Source organism: Corvus kubaryi, unplaced genomic scaffold (genome assembly GCF_017639235.1).
Source record: "Corvus kubaryi isolate FWS band 111438036 unplaced genomic scaffold, C.kubaryi_AGA036_p1.0 37357, whole genome shotgun sequence".
Taxonomy (NCBI): Eukaryota; Metazoa; Chordata; class Aves; order Passeriformes; family Corvidae; genus Corvus; species Corvus kubaryi.
Genome location: NW_024581117.1, coordinates 10,877,177 through 10,888,951, shown reverse-complemented (window position 1 = coordinate 10,888,951; position 11,775 = coordinate 10,877,177). Strand labels below are relative to the sequence as shown.

General features: G+C 42.3%; 1 protein-coding gene across 3 annotated transcripts in view; it reads left to right on the top strand.

Annotated features, from left to right (window-relative positions):
• GPRIN2 (G protein regulated inducer of neurite outgrowth 2) overlaps window positions 1–11,775 on the top strand; it is a 40,770-nt gene that overhangs the window by 13,239 nt on the left and 15,756 nt on the right. The window contains exon 1 of one of the 3 annotated variants that reach the window (XM_042033249.1): window positions 10,135–10,530. The exons of 1 other annotated variant lie outside the window; for it this stretch is intronic. The gene's annotated coding sequence lies outside the window, so the exon portion shown is untranslated. One more of the 3 variants, XM_042033251.1, reaches the window with a different exon arrangement.

The window sequence follows — 11,775 nt, the reverse complement described above, 5'->3', positions numbered from 1 at the left end:
TGTAATTTCCACTAGACTGGGTAAAATTCAATGTATGTCTTTTTAAAATTGGATATCTTTAAAAAAATCTGTGAAATATTTGCTTGAAGTATAAATCCTTTTTTACAATTCTGGTTTACAATTAATTTGATTGCATGTAATTACTTAATGCTCTTTGTAGGAACATCCCTTGATAAAGGATAGAAAAGTACTTAAAGAAGGTATAGCTGTAGGATCACAAGCATCAATATGTCTTTAGAAAGATAAGTAATTATAGCATCATTTTACTCTGAGGTCTAACCCCTACTGTAATATATTAATAATCTTAAAGTTTTAACAGATCCCTTTCAATAAAAAGGTTTTCTTTTTTTTTTTTAAATCACATTTTGCAGCCCTAGAATGATCTTTAAATCCAGCCATTTCAAGTTGTTCTGCCTTCACACCCCCCTCTCGTGTTTGGGAATTTTGACTTTGATGTTGGTGGTACTTTGATCTGTAATGGCATTGAGAAAGGGGTAAACTTCTTTTTTCCAATTCAATGTGAACTAATGTTATTGAGAGTGGTGAATTATTCAGGAACAATAGATTAGGGTCTGCAGGGAGCATTGATGGGCACCCTGACTACAACAAATAGATTACATTGAAAAGTGTAATTGCAAATGGCAGAAATAATGAGTACTTAGAATTTCTATAGTGCTTTTCATTTCCAGGCAATCATTTCCTGATTTCTATACCAGCATTAATTACTGGTAGTTAACCATCACAAAACCTTTTTGAAATAATAGTTATTGTTATCCTTATTTTATAGATTGTTTAATAACTGGAGGCCCTCCAGATCCACACTTGTGTAACTGAGATAAGAATTTCTCCCACAGTCTACTGTTGGCCTTGGTCTGACACCCAGTTTTTGGCTTTAGCAGGCTATGGATAATTGACTGTTTCAGAAAAGAATGTGAGAAAGAAAGATCTACTCTGTTACGAAATACCCTTTGGATCCATTCTAGGAGTTATTTGTTAGTTTCCTTTCCAAAGAAAAGATGAGAATGGGAGAGGAAGTGCATCCAGAAGAGAATGAGTTCCACAACTGTTTTCTCTCAGCTTGGCTGTTGATGGTTCTACACCTTCAAGCAGACTGCAATCAGGAACAGCTCTCCCAGTTATTTAACAGGTGTGAAATTGGGATAGAGACAGGGCAACATGGATAACAGGAAAAAAATCTTCAAAAGATGCCATGTTTGGTGCTTCTAGATGGGCATGGGGAGAAAGACAGCAAAAGAAGAAAGGGGAGGGGGGGAAATAGCATTAACCTAGTCATGGGGTTTGGATTCCTACTTTGGCATTTCATCTTAGCCCAGTAAAACTCCTGACACAGCAGCTAACCTTGACATTCTTCAGGGAGGGGCAGACAGAATGCTCTCTCTGGACCTGCAAAAATCTTCCACTGTTCCATCAGTTTCCTCATGGCACAGAACTGGTCAAGAGAGCCTCGGCCACATGTAAAACTCTTACAGCTTGCACAGAGCTGTGCAAGACAGATTTTTTTCCGGTGTTTTGATAGTTATCTTTTGCTAGGTATTTGAAATCCCTGACAGACACGAACATTTTCATGCCTTCTTAACAATTTTTTAGCACTCTTACAGAATATCTACTGATAGGAAAGCATCTGTAGGTAAAGTCTGCATGCCAGCACTTCTACAGGATTCAGAATGTGTGTCTCTTTTTACCTTTTCCTTTTGTGTTTAGTAAGCTTTAGCTGTTGGTGTTGCCTAATAACAGAATTTACACAGGCTGTAGCACCACCTCCTGTCCAAAGCTGGGCTTAGGTGCAAATAATAGGGCAAAGCAAAAAGGTCTCTTAAAGGTGACCTCTTTTTAATATATGAGGCAAAATGGGAAAACGCGAGCTTTTATTCCTTTCAAATGACTTTTCCTTCCTGTTTTATAATAGGAATTTCAAGTTTGCTTTTACTGGGACATGTTCTTATGGTTGCCGGGGTTTTTTTGCTAATGTAAATTGCATTAAGAAACTTAGTAGCTGGCTATTGCTGTTTTAAGAAAATGAATAAGATATGCTCCTTTTAAAATGACTTTATTAATAAACTCCAAGTTCAACGATAATATGCACAAGTCCTGCAGAGACTTTTGCAGAGAAAACTACTTGTGAAGCTCTGGCTTGCATGGCTTTAAAGCTTTTTGGAGCAGTATGTGGTGTTTTGTTCCAGTTTTGTACACCACCTGGCCCTGATAAGAGTAATCTAAACTCTGTAACTTTGGCAGGGCCTTGCAAGATTGTGTGTGTACACATGAAAAATGAACTGTTCACACAGCTGTAGTGAACAACAGAAGTTGCTCTAAGGCAAGACTAGTGTTTATTTTAGACAGCATTTCCTAAGCCTCACCCTCTCTGGGTGAGGGATAATGAATTTAGGCCAGACGTAATGTGAATAAGACAAATGGGGAGGGACTGTTGAGCAGGCAGGTGAATCCATAGACAGTAATCCATCTTTAGATTTGCAGGAAAGCACAAAATCATACATATGGCATGGCAATTACACCATGTGTAATACCGCCCTACTTGATACAGCCTTACGGATGCAAACTTTTAACTGAGAGCAAAAGGTGATGTTTCTTTTTGGAACCATGTACATCTGGAATCAGATACTGAAAGCTGAAGATCTGTTTGCTCTAACTCAAAGATGTTTCCACAGGCACGTGCACCTAATGCTGTTCTCAGTATAGCAACAACAGATTTATAGGTGTCATCCCATACAGTTTTGTGTTTAAAAAGAAATAAAAGTTGCTCAAAAGCCTGGGAAAGACTGACCTTAAGGAAGGCCTTAAGGGTCAAAGCTGTAAGAAAAGAAGAATTTAAAATGCTGAGTACAGGAAAAAAGGAGTAAACCTTTCATATAATTAAGTCGTTATTTCATGTGTGTAAGTGATGCCTTTGTCTTTGCCAAGTGGCCAGGAGGTGGCCAGCGGGCGCCATCCTGGGGCTGTCCCTGCTGGATTTCCTTGGCAAGGGGCCCCACAGGGCGGTGCTGGAATGTGACCGACCTCACTCGGACACAGCTTCTGGCTCTGCCAGAGTAAACAGTTCAGTATGACCAAGAATCCTCTGGGGCACCATCCCAGCTGTAAAGGAGCTTAATAGAAAAAGGCACTCTGCCCATTCTCACACTGCTTCTGCAAAAAGGAATAAGGAATGCCTGATCTGTTTACAGAATATTTATCTAGTACTGATAGTGTCCAGCATGCATCAGAAATATGTAATGATCTCTCCTTAATACACCCAATGCGATGGGGTTTGGCTCCAAACACTTTTAGTTCCAGTTGGTATCAATCAGGTTTGGCCTGTGTATGAATCCTCAATACAAAGGGTTAGAAATTAAATCAAGTATAGGGTACTTGACAAGTGTCACATGGGCAACACTGGAACAGCTATGTGAACTATTTCAGTGACAGCAAAAAACCCAAAAAACCAAAACCAACCAAACAAAAAAACAACCAAAAAAATCCCCAACCAACCAACCAAAAAAAAAAAAACTTCCACAACACAAAAAACTCAAAAAGAGTTGATCCTAACTTGAATCCTTTCAAAAATCTAGGTTAGAGCCTAGCCAGGAAGGGATGAAATAAGCTGATGTGGGCATGTTTTGTGTGGTAATCACTAGAGTTGTGACTGCTGCAGAAAGAATGCTGCACACTGTTCCTGTGGTTAGCTCTCCACTTAAAATAGATGTGAAAATGTTCTAGGGAATACAAGAAATATGAGAAGGATGAAAGTAAATCTTTCAAGCTAGGAAGAATCAGTGTCACTGACACAGATATTGTTGCCTTGCTTTACTCAGAAAAAAAAAAAAAGTCTAAATGCTAGAAAGTGGTATTTTTTCTCTGTAGGAGTTAAGCAAACAATTTCTCTGCCTTTCCCAGCCTGGGGCTCAAATCATGCATTCTGTGATTGGAAATGCTAACCTGAAGGACACCTGAGCTTATTATATAACTTTATTTGTATGTATGGAGAATTACAGTGGCTTTGAGAAATTTAAGTGATACCTTTTTTCCCATTGCCAACATGATTTTTCCTTAAAGAGAATGAAAAAGATCTCTGACAACCTGTTTATTGGACAACAGGTTGGGAGAGAGTTAAAGGAGATTTTCTTTAGATTCCTGAGACCTATGAGTCAGTATGTCCATGAGCAAAGGTTACATAAACTAATAGATTAGAACAAGATTTAGTTGCATAAACACTGTTACTGCATTTCAATCTGTCACAGAGTCAAGCCTGCAGATTATTGCAGGCAGAGCTAGCCTGGGGCTTATGGTCCATCTTGCTGGACTGCCTCTGACACTGGGTACATTTGAAATAGCATTGTTCTCTTGCTGTGGGGCTCCTCTGGAATCTAGGTCTTAGTGCTACAAGCCTTATTTGATATACAGTGCTCTTGCTCTCAGCTCCTGTCTGATTTGGGATGTCACTCTGGTGCACTGGTTGCACAATAATTTAGTCTGTTTCATTTAACTAAGGATCATCGTGCCTCTTATGAGACTGGTCCACTATTGGCAGCCACAGGGACTAGGCCCAGATCCCCTTCAAATTCCCCCCAACTTTCCTGAAGCCTCTGTCCTCTCTTTTCTTTCTATCATGTTCTCTCCCCTGCATATCCTGGGTGAAGTCAGGGAGAGCAGTATAAGCAGCTCCTGCTGCATGGGGCAGAAATGGGCACAGATATGTTGCCCAGGCCTGTTGTCCAGGAAAACGGAGCCTGGATTAGGAATTTTGAATGGACTGGAGCTGACCCACAGGCCATGAGACCGATAGCTACAGTATGATGGCTGTGGTCTGAGTTGTTTGGGAATATTGCCAGTTACATGGGAGAGCAAAGCCTCTCTTTGGAGCTGCAGAGCTGTGTTTTTCCAAGGTGCATGAGGGCAAATCATGCTCCCAGGTTGCAGTACGTTCCTCTTGAGTAGCGTTTTCCTTTGAGCTTTCCCCAGCTTCTCACTGATCCCATTTCATCATTTTACATGTGGGAATTGAGGCATCAAAGTTCAAGTCTTTATTTAGATGCTTAACTCCTATTAAGTAAAGCAAACTGTCTCTCCAGCTTTGTTCATAGCCCTCAGCCCTGGGCACCAGTTAACATCTAGAACAGACTCTGATACTTTGTTGTCCAAAGACCAAGTAATTTTTTTTTAATGACACCAATTGCAAAAGTAGACCAAGGAGATTTCGTATATACATGAATGTGGTTTTGAAAAAAAGTCAGATCCAAATTTGCAAGAGTGTCTTGGCAGGCAAGTCACATAAGGAAAGAATTAGTGGTGACTTCTCAAAGTCTGGTGTTTTGTAGTGGGTTTTTTTTTCTGGAAACAGGCCCTGGGAGCTCTTCCTGCTTATGTGGTCCTGGCTTGCCTCCTTTCCAGTTGAGAGTACAGAACAGCTGGAAGACTAGCAATCAAATGCAGGGCGAAGCTAAACGTGATTAAATTATCAAAAAGGCCAAAGCCTTTATTGTGTGAAAGGCAGCTTAAAGCTACCCCAAAACTGGCCTGAAGGGTTGGGTTTTTTTGGTGCAATAATTTATTGCTTTTTGCTAATGGATATTAAGGAAGTGTAGGGAAGACATTCTGGTGGTTGTGCATGGGAGGAAATGACCTCTGGGAGAAGTTGAGCCGAGTGTCCATGTGATAGTCCCTTGATTTAAGAGATGTAAGGGTTTGTGCAATATCATCTTCGGCTTATTACAAAACATGCTTAAAAAAGGGCACTTGTTTTCATTCTCCATAAACAACTGTTCTATTTGTTTGATAACCAAACTAAAAATAGTGCTGTGTAGAGATTTGCTAAGTCTTTGCAATATATGAGATTGTTTGTATCAGTGGGCTGCCTTGCTAACTGCCAAGGTAAAATAAAGGCAAAAGAACCGGTCTGCTGTGTTGAGAAAGCTGCTCTTATATCCAAGATGAAAAAGAAAGGAGATGACAGAGCTCAAAACCACCAGTTTTCACAGGTCTAAAAATTCCAACAAAAGCTTTCAAAAAGATTAATTCTGCAAAGAAGAGCACTGCATCTATGTTGCTCCTTGAAAAAAGCCATGTCAGTGGTGTTACAGCATTACTCCCAATGAAGATAAATGTAGGTGACCTGGCAGATTTCATGGAGACTTTATGAGATAAACCCACACAAATCATTGTCCTTTCCCCAGAAAAATAAAATTGCAAAATAGAGGCTTGTTCAGAGACCATGCCTGCTATAATTGGGATGTCTAACCAGCAGTAATCTTCTCCCAGGCACAAGAAGCAGAACTTGTCTCTATGCTTGTTGGATAGAAACACTCTATATAGTGTTTATGTTTATACCCAAAGCTCTATTATATAGAGTGTTTATAGACAAATTAGGTTGACAGATGTGTCAGACATGGCACATAGCCTAATGGAATGATATTTGTGTGTATCTGTCAAAAGACAGAAAAGGTGGTGGTGATTAACTGGACAGTTTGAAGTTAATGTGATATCACTTATCTGACAGAAGTGCTTTCTTTACAGAACTCTGTTAGAAATAACAGTGCTGTTTATGTCAAATGGAAGGGGATGGTCAGTTTCATGTTTTTAAACAGTCTCAGGTGCATTTCAGTTGCCTCAAGTGTGTGCATGAACACTTGCTCTGCTAGCTCTTACACCGGACTTACTGGAATTATTTTGGGTGCCTGAGTATAAGCAAAAACTGAAAATTGGCATTGCATACAGAATGCCAATTTCAATAAGGGACAAGGAGTATCTGGAGTGGAGAGCTTCTGACTGGTTATAAGCATAGAAAAAGTTAAATTTGCCCATGCTGCATTAGTTATTGTCTTGAAGGCTCTCTCAGACTGTGCTAAGGCGCTGTTATTCTTCAGAAACACTCGAAAATACTTTACAATGGAGTTATCCAAAACCTGATCCAAATTGGCTGTGGCAGATGACATTCAGGCAAATGAGCAGTGTTACCCTCAAGACAGCATATTGTTCCTGGAGGGCTGCCTTATTGTGGAAGACTAGAACATATCCCAGAAATGCATTAAGATAAAATCTGTCTGGTTGAAGGTGCAATTTCACGGGCTTAAGTGGCTTTGCATCAACAGACAACAAGTATCAGCCTTCCAGGGTTTGCATGCAGAGCCCCCAGCCAGAGATGTAAACAAATTGCAAGCAGTGTTTGTGGGCACTCAAACCTGCCTGCCCAAAGAGCAGCAGAGCTCGGCAGGTTCAGGCCTGATGGAGAAGGCACAGTCTGGGCAGGGCCAGGTCGCCCACCTGGCAGGAAAAAGTTGCTCTAAATGACAGCAGACGAGGCAGTGCAAGAAAAGACTGTGGGGTTATAAATGGGAAGGGGTGAGAGAAGAGCTTCAGTACAAGGTTTTAGGTCTCATGTGGAGGCACCAAGCAACCAGGATGGTTTTCCTACCCCATTTCCTCTTCTGAAGAGGAGTAGATGGCCAAAGTGTGCCAGTGAATTTTAGGTTAGATAAAGGGCTTTTGGGTTAGGACGGGACTTCTCCTGTCTTGAACATGGAAGCCCTGGTCCCCTGGATGGAGACTGACAAAAGCTGGCCTGCAGGTCTGACAGCTCTGCCTGGTGGTGCCCTTCTTCAGCAGGCAAGAAGAGCTGACTGCCTTTCCTCACACGAGGTGACTCAAAGTCAAGGGGCTGGTGGCTTGCTTTCATATGACCCTCAAGCACCCAAATCAGCAAACAGTAATTTTGAAAGCTTTCTTCCATGGCTGGGTGTAGGACTTTAATTTCATGAAATTAAACACATTGTCATATGTCTAAGCCCCGGGTGGAGTTCTCAGGAAAACACGAATGCTAGTCAGGCTGAGACACAATGGCAGAACTGTTCTGAAATCATCCTCTTGAAAAATCATGCTTTCCTTCTTATCAAAAGAAATTTATCAGCATTGTCTGGATTTGGCCTAATGGATCTGTAGGCTACTGATTTCTCAGCTTCCTTTAACTATCAGCTTCCTAAAGAAAGATACAACAATAAATTCTCCAAATCTGAATTTGAGGCAGTTTTACACATGTTCTAATCAAATGTAGAATGAGAAAGCTGTATGCCAATTGCATCATTACTGATGCCCAGATTTGTGACCTGTTGATGTAAAAGTTGGTCACCAGTATCTTCCAGTAAGCACATTTTGATGCTTTTCATGAAAATCGTCAACCTTGCTGGACATAGAAAATCTGGTACAAGAGAGCCCCGCAAGTTCCTTCTGTAAAGAGTTTAGGGGAAAAGCTAAGTGCAGTATTGTCCTCTCATTGTATCTTTTATATGATCTTCTGATGTCATTTGAGCAACTTGGGACTCATTTGGGAGATGCATTGGAGTGGAAGGGTCATACTGAGTTGTTCCATGGCTGGCCACTGGCACTGGAACAATGTTGGAGTAGCTACAAATGCCAGGAGTGTGTTTCACCCTGTCAGCCAAAGGTCTTTTGCTGGAATAAGGAAGGAAGCTGTAGAGTTGCCCTCTCCCTGCAGCACCACTGCAGTCCTATACCATGGGATGGGAAGAGTCACCTGGGCAAGATCCTGGGCCAGCAGGAATGCTGATAAGGATGTGCTGAAAGGGACAGGTTCAAGGAACTTCTGTTTCTGGCCTGGCAGGAAGGATGTCAAGGTCAGTGCAAAGAGCTGACTGCAAGTGCCTACTCCGCTTCACTGCTGTAATACATGGCGGGTAAAATAACGCAGCCAGAAAGCTGCTGCTGGCCCGTGTGCGGCTCTTAACCCCTGAAATGCTTCCTAACCTGCAGCCTGAGGGTGTGATTGCTCAGTGAGTCTGTGGGGGTGTGCATCTTAGGAACAAAGCCTGGAAGCACATAGGAGATTACTGTCTTTGCAGCCCATTCTGAAGACTCGGGGAGCAATTGTACGTTCCTAAGGTGTTGGGGAGGGGTCTTGATCCCCCTCTCTCAGCTGATCGAGGCCTGATGGGAGGGTATTGGTGAAAGCTTAGGAACAGAGAACTGCTCTAAGTGGTTTACAAAAATTATTAACTGCTCCCTGGACAGAAAGAAAGAGGACTTGAAAGGTTTCTTTTCTGATGTTTTGGTATCCTTCTCTTTGCCCCATTAGAGATCCAATGGGGATCTCTGCCTTGTGTGAAGTTCTAAATGGAAGGAATAGGCCAGAAAGAAATAAAAGCAGCTCAAAATGCAGAAACTTGGAGTGGTCCTTGGGAAAGGACTGAGTGTAGCCCCTCGTAAAGACGAGTGGAAGGGGAGATTCTGTACAAAAATGGGCCACTGTGGATGGGGACAAGGCTCCTCTGGTCACATCTGTCCTTGATGTTCCCTGATGCACCACAGGTCACACCTGGCAGCTTGGAGGACCTGTGTGCTTGTCTCCTCAAGGCAGGATATTCCTGCTGGGCAAGGATGGGGTGGGGGATGCTCAACAGCAGCACCCTGGGGACCCTGCCCATGCCTGGGTGAGCCCCTGTGTCAGGCTGAGTGCAAGGACATGGTGCTGCCTCTATGTTTGTGTGCAGGGAGGGCAGCTGGCCACAGCCTCCAGCAGGCTGGGATCCCCTGAGGGTTGCAGTACCACAGGGGTGAGGATGGCCACAGTCAGTGGGCAACTGTGAGCCCAGAAATAGCTGTGCCAGGTGTGGGAGAGAGGGACAGCACAAATGGGAGCCGTGTGGGAGGGCAGCCTCAGCTGCGAGCACCCGGATATGTGTGCTGACACAAACTCTTTGGAAGTCACTTTGTTCAACTAATATGTCTTTTGCACTAGAAAATGTATTCTAAATTGTGTCCTGTTTGGTACAAGCTAGATAATTATCTCTAGCATTTTTCCACTTCTCCCTGCTCAGCACGAGGGACTCACTCTTCACAGTCCATGGATATATGCTTGTTCCCAGTCTGTGCCTACAGGACTGGTGCAATCTGGCCTTGGGGTTTGATTTGTTTTCTTTCTGGTTGCTCCACATTACCAGCAGCAATGGGTGTTTCCTACTGGTGATTTCACCTTTATATGAGGGTTGATATTGAACACATACAGGATGCCCTGGCCCAGGAGTCAGTTCCTTTGTATACCTTTCATCATTTTCCTTTAACCTTTACAATTTTATTCCTCCCCCTCTGCTCCTCCTCTTCCTGCCCCTGTTTGCCTCCCCTCCCCGTGCTTCCCTGGTGGCATTGCCAGCTCTGCACAGGCCCCGTTTCTCTAATCAGATGAAGCTGCAGGATTATCTCTCTCCCTCCCTCCTAGGCTCCATTTTATTTCCTCTCCAGCCAAGGGGGAAGCCAGGAAGGGGTGCCTCGTCGAGGCAGAGGGAACCCCATCTCCCAGTCTCTTGCCTTTGATGCTGCCTAACAATCCCACCTCCTTCCTGTTATCATATGCTCACCTTAGTGTCAACAGCATCAGACGGATCAAGGAGAGGAAATCTGAACTCTTTGGGCTTTTGTTCTCCTCAGACTTCTGAGCACCTATTTTTAAATACCCTCCAAGTAACTTGTGCAGGGAAGCTGGATGTGCAATCTCTGAGTAGGGGGAAGGTAAGGACCACGGAAGTCATGTACTGCCCGTTCTCTCGTCTCCTGTAAGGACACCGAGTCCGTCCTCTCTGTTTTGCCAGGAGAGTAACAAAGCAGATGAGGGGAAGGGAAGGGAGAGGAGCTGCACAGAGACAGACTCAGGCTTCTGCAAGTGCTGTGTTGGCAGCAGGGGTTTGATAGCTGGACTGAAAATCCCAGGAAATGGTAGCTTTTCTCTTTTTCTAAAATGATGGGAACTATGACTCTGCACTTTAATTGAATTTAATGTAGTTCTGTAGAAGGTGGGTTTTTTGTGCTGATGTCTTTCACTTACATGTGCATGTTTGTGTTTTAGTAAGTGTTCCCAGAATATACATGTCACTGTTTTTTTGGGGGAGAAAAACCCCCATAAGCTTGTTCATCTTATTCCTCTGCACATCTGTGAGTTTATGAAGATGCTTTTTTGATTGTCTCTTTTGTATATGTTAGGGTCTGGATACTAAAAATAAGAGAAAATAGTAAATTGTATTTCTTTAAATTTCTACCTTTTAGTACTAATATGCCAGAGAATGGTTTACCTTGCTGCTTTCCACCATGTGTACCATGTGTTTTTTAAATTCTTAAGAATATCCTACACTAGAAAAATCTGAGGAATATTTCAGTGCTTTCTGTATATCAGCTGTTTTATACTTTTCCTTCCTAGATAAATGATTGATTGCTATTTAGAATGGCAAATAAAATTTTTCTCTTAAACCAAAACATGTCTTTTCCAAAGTCACAGATTTGGTTTGGCTTTTTATTGTCACTAGATTAAGTATTTTATATCAGAATCCTTAGTAGAATACTATTTTGTGTGTATGTTGTGATTAAAAGCAAGAGTCTATGATGATGCACTCCTGGATTTTAGGGGAGGAGGTTTAAAAGGGAAGGGCAGCAAGCAATTATTTCCATTTAGAGAACTCTAAGCATGAAAGGTGATGGGAAAGGTAGCCATGAGATAAATATATTTTGCAAGATGTTGATCTTGTACATAAATAAGATGGAGCATAGGTAGATGAAAATTGACCTCTCTGCCATTGACTCATGCTTCAAAGTAATCATCTGGTACAAAAATATAAAAATATCAGTGGTTTTCTTGCACCAAGGCATTGATGAAAGCTTGCAGACAGTTGTTTGCATGTTTTAGTGTATGTCTGACTAGACTGTAGTACGACATAGATTGTAGTAAGATCTGAGTTTGGAGGCCTCTGCATGGAGTCTTTGTGT